The following is a 20373-nucleotide window of genomic DNA, read 5'->3' as shown; positions in this document are numbered from 1 at the left end:
TATTATTAGCGCTCTGAGGTCAGCACTGCATTGAGCAGCCAACAAATAAAGGATCACTTTAGGAGCAGCAATTCTCCAGGATTTATTCCTGCACGTGTCCTCCAGCATGCTGCTGCCGTGCCCTGATCCAGCAGGGGCATATACCAAGCTTGGGTGTTTCACACTTTTTGAGGACAAAGCCATGATTCTCTCTATAAAGCTCACCATTATTTCTACTGGTGCTTGCTGGAGGCTGAACAGAATCTGGATGGAAAAACGGTGAGAGCAGCTGGGTGGGTCCGGCCCCGGGTGCGATGGGGTGCCTGATCCCCAGTCGCTGCTCCCCGCACAGCCCAGGGACTGCCCTGGCCACACTCCAGTGCAAGGAGGAACAGGAACAGACTGCAAAGTCTATGCTCCGAACACCCCTATTAGCCAATTAATTCTTTCCTGATCCATTTTCACCATGCCTGCACTTCCTTTTACATCATTATTTGTAAGCATGGATCCAAATATTTCCCCGGAATACACCTACGCTTGGTCTAAATTAAGCAAAGAAAAGGTTATCTACGTGCTCCAGGTCAGCGCTGGGCTCAGGCCCTGCAGGTCCTCCCCTCTCCATTGTTTTTTTTTCCTTCCACAATCCTTTACTCTCACTTTTTGAACCTGACCCCATGCATATGCGCTGTCTTTGTCACTGGAAAACAACAAAAGCAACTGTTGGTGCCATAGCAGAACCCAAAACGCCTAAAATAGAAGTTCAGGAGAAAGTGCTGACTTAGTAACACACAGGGCTGTGTCTCCAGCTGGTTCAAAGCAGCTTGCTCATTTATCTTCCCGTTAATTAAGCCAGAACTTTTTGCTAGTCTGTATTCAAGAGGATTCCCCCAGTTACACACCACTCAGCTGAAATCACGAGGAAGTAGAGAGCTCCGTATCTCAGCTCTGCAAACCACGAGCTGCCACCCAGAGACAGGCCCTGGGCTCAAGCCATGAGCTATGAGATAAAATAATACAAGGCCATCCAAAAGCATGATATTAACAGTTCCTAGCTTTCAAAATCTGACAGTTTTGGGAATGCAAAGTACAAAGTACTGCTTTATGCACATCCTGATATGAACCCTCGCCCTCTGCTTTTTGCTTTTAACCTTTGCACTCTGAGCCGCTTTATTCCTCGAGGGATGCTCCATCCGCTCCACAGCCTTCTCCATCTTGTTGAGCATCCTTTTTTTTTCAGTGCTTAATGCAAATCCCCCCCTGGAGCTGGCCTGGAGCATTTCAACCCTGCTGAAGATCCCTTGCTCCAACAGCTCACTCCAGCAAGCTTTCCCACCAGGATCTCACAGCTCACCTCAGGTACTGCTTTACACAAGCCTAAGCCTCTGCTCCACAACTCTTTTCCCTTCACTTCTGTCTGCAGATTCTCTGTGTTCTTTAACCCAGATGGCTTTGCCCTGTCAAAAACATTAACTGTCAAAACTACTGAAGGCAGCTGCTCAACCGCTCTGTTTTGGACCTGTTCCTCTTTCCAAGAGGAAAGAACGAAACGGTGCACGGGGTTTCAAATCCACCATGATTTGCCAAAAATACTTCAGCACCAACACTTGCTTTGCACAGGAGTTTACTACCTGCCAGAGAAGCATTTTGGTGAGTACTTAAAAAAAAAAAAAAGTCCCAGGAAAATTGTTTTCTTTCTACACTGTAGAACGGTGTTTGTTAATTTGAGATGAGATGCTTGTTAATATAAACACATAGATGTTCATGTAAAGCCATAACCTCTCTGAAGCCACTTGAAGGCACCTGGAGAGCAGAGGGGCTTGGATTCACTGTACAGAGTGATGACAGGGGAGCTGTGCAAGGTCACCTTGGGGACCAAAATGGGATTTTGCCTCCACATGTGGCTTTTCAGCACCAGGACACCCATCTAGGAGGCCTTGGTGGCTCAAACAAATCCATCAGCCCTCTAGAAGCAATTATGGCCTCTGTGTGTTATACAAACCAGGGTATGGCTGAACTAACAAGGATTTGGGTGATGCAAATGCTTGCACATCCATGGCAGAGCCGGGTAAGATTAGCAGCTCCAGCCTGGGATGTGCAGATGCCTGCAGAGCCCCTGCAGCTCCCAGACCCACACACATCCTCAGACACTCACAATTTTACCACCAGGCAAGTGAGCAAAACAGAAAGTGGCAGGCAGCTGCCCTGAGCTACCCATTTTATATTTTTATATATATATATATATAATGGAATACTTGGTGTGTGTGTCTGTGTGTGCACATGTGAGTCAGTTTATGGCTCATTTCCTAGCCCAAAGACTAAAGCATAGAGTCTTCAAAACCCCAAATCAGCAAGTATTTTGGGGACTTAAGTCATCTGAGTCTGGCTTTTAAGACCTTTGTAACTTTTATAACCAGGACACGGATTGGCTACAAAAGGAAAAAAGGGCTTCCCTTCTGTTCTTCATTGTTATTTACAGCAAATTCTATTTATTTGGTTATTTTGGTGTTGTCCTGGGTGGAAGCTGGCAGCTGTAGGCGCTGCAGCCACAGCAGGCAGCAGCGATGCCAAAAAGTTGCTGCAGCAGTGGGTACAGCCTCGCTTTGCAGGAGACGTCTCTGGTTTTAGTCTGTTTTCCTTCCATGAAAGCCAAACTCCAGCAAGCAGAGTTCAGAAAAGCATTTAAAAGAGTCACGGGTGAAAGAGATGGAAAATGCTTTAATTGGCTTTCGAAATTGCCTTTAAATTGCCATCGAGCGATCTTCTCCAAGGCTTCTTTCCCATTAGCCAAATTCATTAGAAAATTAACCTCTGCACCCCCACCGGCTTTTTGCCCTTTCCCCTTTCCTCCCTTTAGCGTGCTCAGTCCCTGTTAAAATTAGAAAATATGGAAGGCAGGAGGGAAGGAAGGGGGAAAGAGCGAAGTAGAAATGAAACCTCCAAAAAGATGGAGGTGACTTGTAAAATCTGAGTCAGTAAGGCATCCCATAGCCATCCTTGTAACATTTTTATATCTCTAAGCCCTTGCTGCTGTCTGCTGCTGTCTGACTCTTTTCTTGACTCCATGGAGGAAGACAGTGCTTCTTTCCATCAGCTGTGGCACACAGACCTGGAGAGGTTTCTAACTCTGCTCATTGCACTAATGTATTTGGGGGTAAATTGAGAAGTTTCTGTGCCTCTCCCAGCATGGAAATTTTTCCATGCTTTTTCTTTCTTGATGTTTTTCTCCACGGCTGCACAAGCATGGATATCTGTCACTTGGAGGGGTTTGCATCCTCCTCCCACCTGCAAGGAAAGATCCATCTTCCAAATCTCAGCATTTCACAGTTCAAATTCCAGAGGGAACCAAAGGAAAGAAGAAAGGTTTTCATTAAGGGAAGGAGTTTCCAGTCCTCTGCACAAGTAAAACCTCTCCTTTCGGAAACCCTCTGCTTCATGGCTGAGCAATTATAGGGATGAATGAGGGATCGAAAGTTTCTTGTAAAAATGATTTCATGTGCTAAAGAGCTGCAAGCCCTTCTTTTGCTTTTGAAAGTAGAAAACTTGCACTTTCTTCCTCCCCAAAGTCTGTGGGATGTCCATAGAGCATCCAGGGGGAGAAAAAACCCTGTGAATGTGGGGAGGAGAAGAAAACACCTTGACAAGCTCAAGGGTAAGATACCAGCAAGAGATCAACCCAGGTGTCTTTTGAGGTCTATGCACCCAAGCCACTTTGCTCAATCCTACCTGGAAATGATACCAGGCAGAGCCTCGCCATGCCAAGACCTTTCTGATTTCCTACAGCAGCCTGGCCTCAATTTTCAAAGGGTATTTTCCTTCAAAGCATCAAGAAGGAAAAAAAAAAAAAAAAAAGAGAGAGAGAGATCTTCAGCCTTTGCCAAAATCCTCACCGATGACAAGGAGAACTAATTCACCCGGAAACAACCACTATTTCTCCGTGCTCTCCTGGTCAGTGAACATCAAGAGAGAACAGCCTCTTTTGAGAAAAATTTCCCTTTCTCCCTGACATGCCAGGCCCTACAGCAGCTGCTGAGGATACAGGGGAGAAGGAGGTCAAGGAAAGGAATTAAGCAAACTATTCCAAATGAGTAGGGAAGGTGCTGATAGATAACAATAAAGACAAAGTAAGTTAGAAGTGGGTCAGAGCAAGAAGTAGTTCCTCTCCCGGTAACAAATGTGTCTGGCCTGCTTCCACGATGAGCTCATATATCTGACAATATCCTCGCTTTAATGCTTTGCAGACCTCAGGTATATTATCGTACCCCGAGCCTGAACCCTCTGGGGAAGCCACACCGGGGAGGGAGGTGGGAAGTGTGCGCAGGATGCTCACAGCAGTAGGATGGGGATGACTGTGGCGGTGGGATGGGGATGGGTGCTGGGATGAGGATGGTGGTGTTGCTGGGATGATGCTGGTGCTGGGATGGGGATGTTCATAGTGGTAGGATGTCGGTGGTGCTGGGATGGGGATGTTGGTGGTGCTGGGATGCTGGTGGTGCTGGGATGGGGATGTTCATGGTGCTGGGATGGTGGTGGTGCTGGGATGTGGATGTTTGCAGTGTTGGGATGGGGATGGTGGTGGTGCTGGGAGGGGGTTGGTGGTGCTGCTGGGAATGGGGATGCCCACGGGCCATGAACCAAGAGGTGGCGCTGACAGACTGCCGGCCAGCAAAAATCACATTATTAGCTCCGGCAGCAGAGGAAAGCAGACAGATACCCAGCACAGACATATTTTTCTCTCTTATCTCCATGCGCTCAGGCTGGACAAGGCATTCTCAGGCACTAATCTCGTATCTGTCCTGCACGGACTGCATCGTCCCCAAGGAGGCAGGGGAGCTGCCGGGGTTAGGAGTGATACATGGCATGTGGCACTCGTCTTCCAGGTCTGAAGGCCACGGTCAAAAGCAGCTCTAATTAAATTAAATGAAGGGAACTATTTTACTGGTAAGGAAAACATGACTACTTTGCTGAACAGTGGGGGTTAAGCGAAAAATGAAGAATGCTTGCTGTGCAGAGGAAGGAATGCAGAATATTTCTTTGCCCATCTCAGCCTGTTTTTTTGGAGTTTTTATACCTAACCATCCTGATTCTTCTCTGGGGCATGCCTTCTGGAGAGGCAAAGTTCTGAGTGAGCCTCTGGTTCCAGGAGTTTCTTTTGGCTGCTTGGCAGCTCCCAGCAGTTTTGCAGTTGAGTCTGTGGTGCACTCGAAGAAAAAGCACTTTTTTCAAAGAAAAACCAAAATCTACGCCAAGCTGCAAATCATGTCTGACAAGCAGGTGACTGCAGGTAAAAAAACACCCTGGCACATTTCGGCTGCCTTTTCCTCAACATCTTAAAGCATTTCTGGTACTAGATATGAGTCACTGGAAATCCCCACTGTCTAGCGATGCTCTTCCGCTGGGGCTCTTCTTTCATACACCGTTTGGCTAACGATGGTGCGGCTTCACACATCGCACTGCAGAGTCCATATTCAGTCTTTCCAGTAAAAAAAAAACACACTAAATTTTGGGAAATAAGAGAAAGAAAGTTACAGAGGACATTTGTTTTAGACAGCAAGAACAAGCATTGCTGATGTGCTGCCTTGCAAAGAGCTCAACTTCTAGAGGGCATCATTCACATCTTTGCAGTTCAGATATTAATAGCCTGAGCTGTGTTTGCAGTTAGGAATGGCTTAACTCCTTCCCCAGGAGCCAACATGGGAGAAAGTGGTGGATGTATTTCACATGGGCATCTGGACCAGGTTAAAAGCCCCCTGGCTTCCGCAGGCTTGGAGGAGATCAGAGCCGAGCTGGAAACAGGAGGCTCACGTGGCCCCGTGCAGTGATACACTGCTATCTGCAGATGGGAAGGGTAAAACACGGGATCTCCTGCCTCCCTGCATCATGCGTAGCCATGGGAAAACACAGCTCCAACAAGAAGGTGGGTGGATTTATACCAAAAGTTGTGCATCTCCCCTCTTGAAACCAATACGGTGAAGCACTGGGCAGTGTAACTCCATCAGCAAAACACCTATTTTATTTTTGAGGCTGAATTCATGTCATTGATGGGTAAAAGTTAGAGTCAAAGGTGCATCTCAGACAAAGACAACACAAAGATGATTGAGAGGAGAAACCCCCTAACAAGTGGGTCTGTAGGACAAATAGAAACAAATACCCTTTTATGTCAAAGATTTGGGGGAATGTTAAGGCTGGAGGAAATTTTGGATAAAGCAGCAGCAAATTCAACTTATACATGGAACAAATTCCCACAAAAGCCTAATGGAAGGAGGAATTTTGAATGGCAGAGTTGGGCTTGGAGGTGGCCATTCAAAGAACTGAGGGCCTGACTTTACAACCCCTGTGCTTTTTTCTGACCCTGCAACACTGGTTTCTGTGTATCCTGGCCCAACTCCGAGTTTTCTGCTTACAAGTCCTGAAGTTCCCACTGGACATCCAGACCAGTTTGGGCAGGAGGGACACCTTGTCCCCTAGGGCTGTGCGTCAGGTAGGTGGCAAGGACAATTCTCAGCCATGGAGGCTGGACAATCTTTTGAGGACAGCATAGGGCTTAATATAATGTTTTCCATAACACCGTAGTATTTTAAGATCCTGGATGAATATTAAGACCCTGGATGGGCATTAAAACCACATGCAACCCTTGTGCCTGGGATAGGAACAGGCTTTGGGGCACATTGGTGTGCAGGCAAAGGTGCCACGCTCATAGGTGTGGGGTGAAGAAGAGATCACACCATTAGATGCTGTGATGACATTATGGTTATACTGGAGGGGAGAATGAAACTCAGCTTCAGGACAGACATTAGCAGTAACTGTGAGCTCTCCTTACCCAGCATCAGCCTAATGGGTACAAATCTGCCAATTAAGTGCTGATTAAGGTTCATCTTTAAACACGTCCTCCCTACTCAGCAAAGCGCTTGCATGCATTTAGCTATTAGCAATAGGCTGTTTGGTCAAGGTCATTGTCCCTTTCATCTAAAGGATCTCAAAGCACTTGATGAAACTCCACTGCCTTTCTCTGTGGTAGGTAAAGGCTATAATGTTATTTTAATATCATGAACCTAATTTATAAGGATAAATTACAGTGGGAGATAAAGAGCACATGGATCCATGTGGATAAAAATAAAAATCCATATTGCCCCATTATCTGGCATTGGTTAAGCTTCTGCTTGTATAAGTTTTTTTGGCTAATTTCTCTCCTTTTTCTTTTTAATGAAATGCTATTTATTTATAGCTAAACGCCAACTTTGAAGCTAGAGCCAAGCATTTGGGGAGCTGCTCAGATAGGGCTCTTGAAAAGGAGAATTATGTCTGTTTCAGATGTTTCCAGAACTTATTGTTTAAAGGCAGCAAGAACTATGACATTTCGCCCAACAAGCTCTCCCTCCCCTCAGCATTTCTACAGGACATGGGCAAAGCAGATGTCCCCAGAGCTGGGAGAAGAAGTGGTGACAAGTGTGTGTGTGTGTGGGGAAAAGCATCAAGGAGGGGATCAGATGAAAGGGGATTTGAGGCAGGAAGCCTCAGAGGACCAGCACTGGTGCAGAGTTCCCTGGGAATGTCAGCCCAGTACTCACAAGAGTAGGAGATGCTCAGAGGTGGCCAGAAACTGTGTCAGGTTTTGCCCCAAAAAGCCATCCTCCCAGTGGTCAAGACATTGGCCACCTTTTATGGTGTACCGTGGCATTCACTGGTGTGCCTCAAGTCTGTAAGATTCTTGCAAGCCAAAATAAAGCTTTTATTAGGCCAAGGCACAAGGGAGGGGAGTCAGTGTGCGGCCTTCTGGCACCATGGACAATGTCTTTGTCACATTTTCAGGTCTTTCTTTAATTAATTTCACCACTTCCCTTTGCAATGGAAAGCCTTGTTTATTGTGGGCCTTCAAACACCTGCAGAAGAGTGGAAAGCAGGCAGGTTCCCATGGATGCAGCAAATCACACTGCAGCTGAGCAGTTGCTGCACGTTGGGCACTTGCTGCACGCCCATCCTTCCAGGTGATAACAACATTTCAAGCCAAACCCAAGACAGATGTCAGCACACACCGACCTGGGGAAACCCAGGGCTGCATTTCCCTCCCCAGTTCTGGCATGGGGGCTCACCCCATTTCAGTGACCTTCACACTTACAAGCAGCAAGGGGACTGCTATTTTTGGCCGCTTGTCCAATAACCAAACCATCCACATGGCCATGGGAAGCTCTTCGCCTGGAACCACCGTCTGTTGGCAAAGAGACGAAGGGATTATTGAATTGCTGGATTTTTCCATGGCTCCTGCTCTGCTGCCTGAATTACATCATGCCCTCCTGACCCGCGATAAGGCGAAAGGCAGAGGAGCCTGACAGAGAGCCTTTGATAGTGTGGGGGGACATTGGCTTGCCTCCAAAGATGATTGCAAGCAGCACATACCTTCATTGCATCGTATTCGCCAAGCAATTCCTCGAGGGTGATATAACTTCCTCCAGCAAGAGAGTCTCGTGTGGGGCTGAGCCAGAGACAAGCTGGGTCTCTATCTCAGAGAACAGCGTTTTTTTTGAGGGAGGAGAGGGGGAAGATGCAGGACTCATCCTCCCAGTTATGTGTGTGGAGCAACCCGGACAGATCAGACATTATTTAGCAATCTCCTGGGAAACAAGGCATTTTGCTGCTCATTGATAGACTCCCCATCCTTAACCTATTCCCCTCTGCCCCTGTGATCACAAACACAAATCACATGGCATGTTTTCCCCAAGACCTTTGAAGAAGCATATCCATTTGGCCAACTAGGTGTCCTTACATAGGCAAATACCCTGCAGCTCCAGCACTCCTCCTCCAGCCCAGTTGCTTTCAGGTTATTTGAGAGCCTGGGGCTGGAGGGTGGCAGTTCAGGCTCCCAGAAGCAGCTAGGCTGCTCTGGAGCAATGCAACTATAACAGACGTTGCAGCTAATAGTGCTCTCTCCCAAGACCTGTGAGGTTTCTGCATGATGACATCAACCTCAGGACAAAACTGGTCAAGACAGCGTGTAACATTTGAAAGTAGGGGCTGATAATATTGTATTCCCTGTGTCTACTTCCCATGAGTGCTCCCCACTCATTTATTTTAGAGACATCACCTACGCATCCCTGGAGCAATTTTTCCCAGTCTGCTGCCAGCACAGAGATGCCCACTTCTCTGAGACATGCTGACAGCCAGCCAGAGCCTTTAAAGCCCAAAACAGGAGCAAAGCAGTGTGCTGGCCAGGGGAGAACTGTCTCTGCAGATGCTCTGGGGGTGCAATCCCCACTGCATTCCTCCGACAGCAACATTTTCTCCTTCAATGGGACAGCACTGCTTCACCTTCCTCTGGTCCTTTCTTTGTCATTGCTGCATCCCACCCTTGCTCCTCAGCAGCTACAGTGAGACACGGTAGTATTTAAAGATGAATGGCTATTTTTTTCTTTCTTTCTCTTTTTTTTTTTTCCCCAAGGGTTCAAAGTTGCTCAAGTCAGGAATATGTGGTAGGAGACCACCCACATCTGCAAGAACTAATTTCAGGAACAGGAGGGGGTAGATTGAGTTTCCCCACTACAGGTCCTTCTCCATTCTCTCTTCTGGAGCAGACAAGAAGCACAGCATCCTGCCCTAGCCCTGCACCCCATCCTTCAGCCCCAGCCTGAGGGCTTGCCCTGCGGCTCACAGAGCAACATCAGCCTCCCAGTTGCCTGCATCCATCCTTACCTCTCAGCTTCTGCAGGTTAGACCACAAGCCCCTTACAAGACAGAGCCTTACCTAAAGCAAGACTCTCTTGCTTAAATAGCATAGCATCTCTTCTAGCTTTTCCTGAAAGCATTTTTCCTTCCCAACCTTTCCTTGCACAGGAAAAGAGCGATATCTGCCTTATGCAGACCCAGGCCCACCCATTCCCAGCACCTGCGGAGATGGGTGGTGGGGCTGAGCCAAATATAGCTAAATAGCTATATTTGCTATATAGCTAAGTAGCTAAAGCTATTAGCCCTTTCCCCTTGCCCACGCACCCAGCAGGTCAGGGTGCTGCAATGGGTGCTAACCCCACGGCACCAGCATCCCTGACACAGGCGATGTACAAGTGTAAGAAATACTGGTGATTACAGGGAGTCTTGCCTTTATTTTATGAAACATGGGGAAAAGTTTCCCAAGCAGAGCTGCAGTGTTTGTAAACAGCTCATTCAGCAAAGCGTGCCCAAAGCCAAGCTTTTTATCCTATATCCACCATGCCATGTTGGGCAAGAGGAGGGAACAGGGGGGTCCAGTCCTGTTTGAAGTGCAAATCTCAGCTCAACCTTCACTCGGGAGCCATTAGCAATGTGTCCGTAATGCTCTAAGATCTCCAGTTGTCCCCCTGGAAATCTGAAAGCTATTAGCACGCTTGAGAAAGGGAGGTAAATGAAAATGTGTTTGCCAGTTTCACCAGATGTGAGGCCAGTGTCATGGACAGATTTTATTATTCTATAAATACCAGGGGCAGAAGGTTGTTATTAGCCACTCAGTAATTAATACAATGTGCAATGGCCTCAGACATGGCCCACCACTTAATGTCCAATTAATAGCGTGCTGCCCTCCTGAGCACGTGTTAAACTCCACAGATGTTGCACAAAGTCAGAAGAAATGTAGGCATCAGGCAGAAGTATCCTCGACTGCAATCCTGAGCTCAGAAGACAAGATTATCGGAAAACAGATGATGTTAAATGCTGCAGACATCAAAGCCTGCATGAGCACATTTCTGCACATATTCAATATGCATGCAAGGAATGCCTAATGCGAATGCAAAGACCAGATATCTGTGTATTAAGAGGCAGCTAAGTGAACAAATCCCAGATTTGCAGATACCCGCTGCATGCTAATAAGCTGCTTTCATGCACTATTAGCATAGCTGAAAGCTCCAAAACATCTGCATGTCCAAGGGCACTGCCTTCCGATGCTGAAAGCCACTGCTTGCTACAGCACAAGATGCGAAAATGTTCTGCTAACTCGGACTGATGCTGTCATAAAAGCATTGAAACCATTTTATTAATGGATGCTCTTGCTCCTCTTCCAGCAAGCCAGAGAAATATCTGAGGCTGGAGGTTTGGAGCAGTGCTCCAGAAAGTAAAGACTGATGAATTTTCAAAGCAAGCCAAAGAGTAATTTGAGATTTGGGTATTCGGATGCTAGCACGAAGGTGGCTGGGGTGGTGCTAAGCTCCTGCTGAACTGGGCTAATGCCGGGGTGGTAAGAGAGCTCGTGAGTGGTATGTGAAGGGAAAGCTATTCCCACAGCAGCTCAGACGTGTTAGCATGGAAAAATTGGGTAAGTACCTCGCCCTGATATGGGAAATCAGGAGCTTTCATTACTGGCTGTATGGAAAAGCCCAGTGTGGAGCATGATAAATTGGTTACATGCTGTGCTTGCCAACAGTAGCAGGGATGGGACTCAGTGCCCCAGCACATCACCTTCTGCCCAGTCTTGTTGTGCCCTTGAAGCTACTGTGATCAAAACGAATGATTTTAGGGAAACTAGGTGTTATTTGTGGTTGAAGCCACCTATTGCCAGCATCCTACCCAAGCCAGCATTTTACCTAGGGATATCCACGTGCCTGTGAGCTCTGGTGGGTCCCGGCTGCAACGCCAGCACCCACCAGGAACTTGTTCCTCTGCTTATTGATATAAGTCATTAACAACATTTCCTGAGGATAGATATGATCTGCTACCAATGACGAACACTCTTTAACTCTTTCATTGTCTGCTGCTGGCCAGAGCTGGCGTTTTGGAGCCCCTTGTCCTTCCCTGAGCAGCTTGGAGCGTTTCTGCCATGCTGGCTAGAAAGGCTGCGAGGTCAGAATCAGCAGACAACAGCAGAACAAGCAAACAGTAAAACCACTGCCACTGTTGCTTTCCAACCTAGTGCATAATAAATGTGAGCACATACACCTACAGAATCCAAAATAACTCTGGAGAGGAACCAGCCGTCCTCACATAATTCCACCAAGAGCCTCCACAACCCACCTAGAGCCAGGGCCACTTGACAAACCTCTCCACTCATCTCCACCAACAACCCCTGGCTTTATGGAACCCCCCCAGAGGCTCATGTTTTGATTCCCACTTGCAAATTCGGATCAAGTACAGCTATTTGCTGTGAGATGTCTCTCCAATGTGTGCCCAAAGCAGGAGGCAGCAGCCAGGGCTCAGTACGTACTGACATTATCTTCTTTAAGCTTGGCCTGAAGTGCAAATGCATCCAGAAAGGTGGTGGCTTGGAGCATAGTCCTATCTGTGTTATCCAAGCCTCTTACCTAAGCAACCTTTCTCTTTTTACATTGCCTGCAACTTGCACAGGTCCTCTGCATGGAAAGATCAGCTCAGAATGTTTTAATGTAGATTAAGAGCAAAGAAAGAGCACGGGGCAAGGGGGCTTCTGATGGCTTGTACTGAAGAGGCTTTAAAACTGCTGGCCTTGGGGGCAAAAAACCCTACCTTCATCCACGTGCCTATCACCCTGCACACAGCCATCGGCTCTCAGGTTGCTCACACCACTGTGATGGCTTTTTGGCTCCAGCCTTCCAGTGCTGAGGTGGGAGAGAGCGTAAATTGCAATGCAGCTTGCTCAAGTGATTTATTTTATTACATGTGTGTAAAAGAGTCTTGGCGCTTCACAAAGGGGTCACTGCCAACTTCAGGCTAGCCAGGCTATACCCTGGTGTAAAATGAAATGGATGAACAAGAACATTTTTCCATAATAACAGAGTGAGAGATGCAAGCGATACTCCTCAAACATCCATCCTTAATTCCTTGACCTTTGAGCAGTCTGGCAGCTGGCTCCTGTGATGAGTAGAGGTGATAAAAGTGCTTGCCAAGGCTTTGTTTCCCAGCTCCAGCTGGACCATCCAGCAGCAAGTACTTGCATCCCCCCCAGGGCCATGCAAGGGCCATTTCCAAGCCAATCCCACACGCAGCACTGGGACAAGCTGGGTGGCACTTCTTCAACTGGGCCAAGGCAGGTGCCACCATGTGTGATATGCAAGCTGAAGCATCCGCTGTGTCTCTCCTTCCTTGCTGAACACAGCTTTTTCTAAAAATAAAATACTGGGTCTACTGAAAGCTTTAGCTCTGAGTCTAAAACTCCTAAAACAACTCATAAAGCTTACAAATTGTTTGACAGATGAGACCAGCCAGGTCACCAAGGGGTTGCAGAAGAGCATACAAAGCCATGCACACTGAGGTCTTCGAGTGCAAGGAGGAAAATATCCGTCACTGTGATAGCACGATAATCCCAGCTGTGTCAGCTCCAGCATGCCCGCTCCCCCTGTGGGGCTCCTCCGATTCCCTCTGCATTCAGCAGAGCTGGCTCTCAGCAGTGCCCCGATGCATTCCCTCCTCTTGTTTACATCCCTCAAATATTTTTGGGCTGTTTTCATGTCCTGGGGTAGTCGCTGTGTCGCCGAACTAGAGGGATGCAGCTCTTGTCAGCAGGGCTGAGAACAGGGTTACGGTTCCTCAAGAGGCTCCTGCTCCTGGTTCTTGGAGGTCTTGGGGTGAAAAGCCGCGGGAAATTGAGATTTATCATCCAGAAAATGGAGGATTTGGGCGAATATATGTTGTCTCTTGTTCTGCTTGGACAGCATTTACAGTGTGGGGATTTTAACCTGGACCTAAGAGGTGCTGCTCCAGCTGATAATAAGTAGCCCATTCATTATTCAGCCTAACTGCACTGAGCTGAGCCCACTGACAGTGCACTTCCCCTCTGCAAACTGGAGGTGCTGCATTGCTGCGAGCCCTTCACTACCTTACCCTTTTCTTTTTTCCCTTGTTCCTATGATTTTCTCAAGTGCATGGATAGAAAGACTACAAATGCCATACAAGAGCCCTCCTTTCACCCCACTGTGCTGCCAGCACAGCCGATCTCAAGAAGCTTCAGGTCCATAACACTGTGTTAACAGGGCCAGAAGCTGGCAGGCGCTTTCTCTTCTCTTTTTTTTTTTTTTTTTTTGGCAAGATGCATCCATCCCCCAGGCCACGAGGCTGGGAGCAGCATAAGGATCCTGCAAGCGGAGCAGACCCCAGGGGAGGGAGGCGTTGGGATGCGACGAGGTTATCTCTTTAACAGGTTTCTCCTGTCCTCCAAACATATGTGCGGTAACACATCTCTGGAAAATATGTGAGTGGGTGAGTTTGGACTCGTCTCTCTCCCAGATGGGACATTACACAGCCCACATCACAAAACCATCAGACATGGTTTGACAGAGCTGCCAGCACCCCCATCCCTTTATCAGAGGCCCAGAAATGTCCATATGATCGCTCCTCTCCCCCAAACCTCCTTTTTGCTCTCATTTGCAAGCAGGAAATGTGTTGGCAAAAGGGTCTGGCCAGAGCAGAAAAAAAAAAAAAAAAAAAAAAGAAAAAAAAATTAAATGAGAGGGAGGAGCAAAGCTTCAAAAGGAGAATGTGGAAGGGATGAGTCTTGGGGTGGCTTGGGGGTGAATTATCACTGAGCATGCAGCATCAAAGCTGGCACCCTAAAGGGCACACATATCTGTGCTCACACCCCCAGGACACCAAAAACCAGCTGGTTTGGCCCCATTTTCCAAGAGCAGCTATGCACTTCTGCTGCAGGGCTGCTTCACAGCATCCTCCCGGTCCCCTCCTGTTGCTGATACAGCACAGGGAGATGCTCACAGGCTGCACAGCCCCAGCAAGTCCTAGCAGCATCCCTAAGATGGAGAGAACTCACTTCAGGCTTTAAACACCACGTAACCCAGGCTTTTTAGGGCTGTTGCTTAATATTAAGCACTCGGCAAACTAAGCCCATTTGCATCTGCGAAGGAGGAAGGCTTTGCTAAGACTGAAGTGACATCTGAATTCAACAGCCCACAGCTGGGAAGCATTTCACCAGCTCCAGAGATTGTTCTGGTGTAAAGAGCTATTTCCCTGCAAACAACCGAGCGTAATTCTTAGGAAAACCATCTGAGTCCTTGGCCTTAGCTCAAAACACATTAGAAAATCAAAAGCATTTATTTTATCCAATTTTTCTCCTGAGCTTTGTTCAATACTATCCAGAACAAGTGCGCTTAATAGACCTTGCCTTCTGACTGCAGACACCTTTCATAGCTTTGCTTTTTCATCACATATGAACTTAGATATTCATCATCTGAAATCCGGTTAGTAACATGCCCTCATTCACTAGTCCCATATTTGCATTTTGTCCACTGTTTCTTAATTAATTTAGTATGTCAGGGCTTATAAATCATGAAATTCACCAACTGTTCACATCTCATTTTACCCCCCAAAATCTCAAAGTACCACAGACACACTTATAACCTACCAGGGATGGTGATATAGGGAACAATCTCTCATCTTAAGGTTTGCTGTGTTTGTAAGGTGTTCAGATTTGCTAAGACATGGCAGATTTTGTGGAGGCTGGTGGGGCACGGGAAGAAAACTTTGCATTCACAGACTGAACTTACAATTTTGACAAAATCTGGCGAAAAAAGAGTCCAGACAATCCAATCCCTGTCTTGTCATTTTCCAAAGGGATGTTTGGGTGTTGGTTTGTTGTTTCTTTTTGTTTTGTTTTGTCGTGTGTTTTCTTTTTTCAACTTACAAGGATATTTTGGTCTTAAAAATGAAGCCAGAACAGCAGGGTTTACTCCTCCACCAAAAAATAAATAAATAAATAAATAAATAAATAAATCCCCCTTCAGGTCAAAAGAACCATTTGCTAGCTTCCGAAAATAAATGAATTTGGCACATCGTACCGGTTCTCTTTGGTTTGACCTGACCTGAACTTTGCTTGGCTCCTTTTCCCCCTCGTTGCAGCATTCCTCGCTGACGCATTCTCTCCTGCTTTGGTTCAAATCTCACGAGTGGATGCAAGGACCTTGTTTTGGCAGCCCTGGGACCACATCTCCATTGGCTGGGCTCTGAAATGGGCGCTGCCAGCACCCAGTTTTGAGGTGGGTGTGAAAACTTGGCAGATTCATGCCGATGCACAGACACTCTTGGTCTTCAACACCCCAGAGATGCTTTCAGGGCAAAAAGCAGCTTCCAGGGCTAAAAGCTCTGGCAGCATTAGGTGCAACAGACCAGATTCAAGCTCCCAAAACTTTCTTTTCCCAACTCTCCTGCATTTCCTAAAAAGCAGAGTTATGATGCTTTCCAAGGATGAAGAAGTGTCTGATTGCAAACCAGGACCCGCAGGTAACAGATGCTCTTATTACTGGGTTTTTCTTCCATAAACCAGTATCAGATGAGTCAACCATGCATGTGAGGGGAGTGAGATGGGATTTTTTTTTCCATATCTTGAGACAGTGAACACCTTGTCACTTCATAACCTGGGCAGGCTCCCTTTCAACTTCCATCAATCAAAAACCCCAAGTATCGAAATGATCTCACGGAGATCTTTGAAGTATACTTTGGTTTGGGGTGGGTTTTTTTCTCCAGTCTTTCAGAAAATTATTAGTTTTTAACAAACTTGCCACCAACAAAAAGACAAATTTTCTTTGAATGTCAAAACAGGATGTTTTTGACAATTTCAGGACATTCTAAAAGATTTTTTTTTCTTTTTGAAACAGGAAGCTCGTTTGAAAGCTCTTTCCTGCAAACAGTTTCAGTTGTGACAAAACTAGCACTTTCTGACACAGTTGTGTTAAAAAAAAAAAAAAAGATGCCACCCCCAAAATATTAAAAATTCTCTGCTAGGAAGCTCAGTACTGAAGGTGGGTGTGGATTTCTGCCCCTAAAAAAAGCCCATAAATGGGTAATGCATACAGATATACAGATTGAAGCAGTGTGGCAGCCAGGAGGTGGGGAAGGGGATGGCTGAAGTGGATATATGGAGACGAAGACCATGACGAGTAAGTCAAGTGAATGTTCCCATGACAGATTGCAATCCAGACATCTCCCCTGCATCCCCAAAACTGAGCAGGCAGCACCTCACAGGGTGCAAGCGTGATGCAGGAGGGAAAGGAGGTGGTGGTGGATGGTGGAGGAGCCCTGGTGCAGCACGGTGCTACTCAAAATGCTCGACTCTCGACGAGGAACCGAAACAATATTTGCAAGTCAAACGCTTTCCCCTCTTTGCACACAGGGGGAAATATGGCTAGGGCAGGTCAAGGGGGGTTAAAAGACTGGTGGGGGGCTCCTGGTGGGCTACACATAGGACTGCTTGTGCAAGGCAGGGAGGTGGTCAACACTTCATTAACTGGATGAAATCCAACCCATGTCACTACCAAAAATGATGCCAAAGCAGTGGGAGCTAAAGAGTTTTGGGTTTTGCTAAGAGCTTTTGGGAGTCCAAAGCTGGGACTCTGGAGCCCTGGATCTTATTGCTTATTTTACTCCTAAATCATTCCGATGTTGAAATAAGTCTTGTCCTTGCATGGCTTCTTGTCCAGTCCCCTCCTGCATGATTTTCAAACTGTCTGGAGAGCTTGGGGGATGCTCAGGAGGATGCTCAGGGGCCTTGGAACATTTCCCTAAGAGGTCTCCACCTCTAGAACCTCAAGAATCTACCACCAGAGCTTGCACAGTTCACCCTGGGCATCTCCTGCCTCGGGGCTGGAGGAGATGCCATCCCACCCAGCTGCTGGAGCACCAGCCAGCCTCGCAGCGAGGCTGGAGGATGCTGTGCTCGTGCAGGATCCATTGCGGCCCTTTCACATCCCCATGCATAACCCTCAGCTGGGCCACATGTGGGACGCATTAACGCAGCTGCAGATGGGGAGCCTTTCCAAAGAGCTCTCCTCCTTCCTCAGCCTGGGTCCCAGGAGCAGCGAGTGGAGTCGGAGCATTTCCAGGTTGGTAATATTGCAGAATATTGCGGAGAGCTCTCCCAGGGCTTGTATCGAGCAGGTACAATGCAGCAATGTGCAGAAGGTGAGTGCACAAGGCACGGGTACTGAGGGTTTGTATTTTGGTTTTCTGCACTGGGTGAAGGCTACCCACGCTTGCCCCAGTGCAACGAGTGGCCTGGTGTCAGCAGCCACAGCGACAATTTATATACCCAGCTCTTCAGGCACAGCTGTCTGACCCTTGACTTCCTTGCAATATGGGCACAGAAAAAAAGATAACTTGTTTTATGCATGGGCACGTCTTCCAAGACATTACTCTTTTATTTACTTATAGATGGGACCAACACATCCTGGCCTGGCTTCAAGCCATGGCCACCTTGTTTGGTTTGCATCTGGTCCTGAAAAGGATGAACACACAGCTTCCCAAAAGCTTTAGCTGAGGAAGACTGGTTGTTACTCTGAGATATTCCTTCTACAGGGGGTATCACTGCTAAAGATGGCCTGGGCATTACATCTGCACAGCGATGGGAGGACACCACGAGAGCCCAGCTCTGTGAACCCTCAGTGTCACCTACCAACCACAAGTGAGCCTCTGCATGACAGCAAGACCCCAAAACCAATAGCAGTGGGCAAGGTAAAATCACCATCAAGCGTCAAGCCTGTCTTCTGTGTTGTTGGGTGGTCTGAAAGTTATGGGTTTAATATGATGCATACACAATACTTTGCATTCATCTTCTATATTTCTGCCAGGCTTTTGTGGTGACTTGCAAGAGAAGTCAATGTCAGAAGGAATGTAATGAAATATTCATTCCTTCTGTTAAGGAAATTCAGAGAAAGGCAGGAAGAAGGAACCAAATGTGAGATCAAGACAGGAAGATGTGTCCTGCTCATTTCATTTGCATTTCTGTAGCCCAGAGCAGGGAGAGGAGAGCTCTGGCTCCTCACCATCAGGCAGAATGATCAGACAGCAGCAGAAGGAAAGTCCCAAAGAGCATGAAGAGACAAGAAACTCCTCCTGAACCTGCAAGGGAGAAAAATGTGGGTTTATCTGAATTTCAGCAAAGGGAGAACATTTCGACAAGAAATACGTCTTTATTGTCTCTCACATATGAGGGCACAGAAGCAGGCAAGAAGCCTGTCTGCTGATTTTCCCCTGAAGTCCTGCTGCCCACTCTGGCAGCCCCATCTCACCGCCTGCCCAGTGCCTCCCATCATCGAGCAGGAGCTGCCTTCTGAGCCCAGCACCAACAAAATCAGCTTGGTATTTCGCATCTCTTTTGCTTTTGGGAAAGGCTTTCTAAAGATGAAGCCAAATATGAAGTTTTTCCAGCCCAGCCTTTTCCATTCCTTCTCCTTTGTCCCCTAACAGGAGGAGGCACATCCTTGTTCCCCCTCGAGGCGGCAGGACACTGGCGATGCTGGAGGCAATGCCCACCTCCGTTCCTTCGCCTCGCTCCATGCGATTACCGAACGGCACTGGCCGGCTGAATTAATGCTCGAGTGTTCCCCATCAAAAATGTTCTACGGGAGTGCAAAGCACTAATAAAATTGTTCCCCATATGGGATTTTCAGACTCCTTTTTCCTTGTCTTTCATCTAATTTGATTAACTTAGCTCATTTCCTGTTCTCCCTGTGATCTCGCTTATGAGATGTGCAATCACAGGTTTTATTGCAGCCTGATTAGGATCAGTAAATGACAGGAGGGAGCTCTGCAAGCACAACCTCGGCCCGGATCAGCAGTTTGATCGTCTGCTTCCGTGTCCTCTGGGTCCCTCAGCTATGTCCCTGCACCCCAACCAGGGCATGAAGTGGCCCCTGGTACCAGGAGGTGTTTGGGGGCTCCTGGGCCAGGCAGGGCACACTGGAGCATCCCAGGGCTGTGCATCACGGGTGGGGAAGGGTGTCCCAAATATTGTGTTGGATGCACCCCAAATTTTCTTCTGCCATCTTGGTGTTTGAGGTACCTGTTTTGAACTCTTCCATGCAGAGCATCAATGTGCAGAGGAAGAGAATTGGGCACCTGTGCTCCCAGCCTTGTTATCTGCTCTGACCTTACTGTTTAAACAACTTTAAGCCTTCAAAAAATAAATACACTGGGAGAGTTTGGCTTTATTCAGCTCCCTGCCTGGCAGCACTCCTAAAACATCCAGGAGTTCTCACAGAGCTACTCAGTATAATATTTGACACTTCTAACACTCCTTTCATCCTAAAGTGCTTCTCAAGCCCAAGACCACCACTGGAGTCAAACCTCTGGTGGGATAGTGGAGTTTTTCCCTATGGGCCAAATCCTACACTGTCCTGGTACACCCATGCACTGTGCTGAGCACCTCAACGTCCTAAAATCAATGAGACGTTGCACTTCCATGAGGACACAGCGAGGGTGGTGCTTCTGCAGAGAGGTTGGGGAGCACCAGGAAGTGGTGCTGCTTTGGAGCAAGCTTTGTGAGGATTTAGGGCCAGGGACTGTGGTCTGAGAGGGCTTGGGTTGGGTTTTGGCTGATGGTGGCTGCCTTTGTATGCAAAACGTGGCAAGTTTGGTGTGTCTCAGTTCTTCAGCTGCTTTCTCTGGGAGGACAGTGGCTTTGGGAAAAGAAAAATACGCCAAAACATCCATGTACAAAATATATAGGATATTGAATTTGGCTCTGCT

The 20373-nt window shown here is 47.4% G+C and overlaps 1 long non-coding RNA gene across 2 annotated transcripts; it reads left to right on the top strand.

The window, feature by feature from the left end:
* The first annotated feature begins 16664 nt into the window (after positions 1–16664).
* LOC308182575 lies at positions 16665–19245 on the top strand. Of its 2 annotated transcripts, none has more exons than XR_013941894.1 (4): positions 16665–16787; positions 18202–18357; positions 18546–18984; positions 19093–19245. It is a non-coding gene; the product is annotated as an uncharacterized lncRNA (long non-coding RNA). The 2 variants fall into 2 exon arrangements; XR_013941895.1 differs by having other exon boundaries at positions 18474–18984.
* The last annotated feature ends 1128 nt before the right edge of the window (positions 19246–20373 follow it).

The sequence above is a fragment of the Anser brachyrhynchus genome (genome assembly GCF_964034855.1).
Source record: "Anser brachyrhynchus genome assembly, chromosome: 25".
In the NCBI taxonomy this organism is placed as follows: domain Eukaryota; kingdom Metazoa; phylum Chordata; class Aves; order Anseriformes; family Anatidae; genus Anser; species Anser brachyrhynchus.
This window is presented reverse-complemented; position numbering and strand designations above follow the sequence as displayed.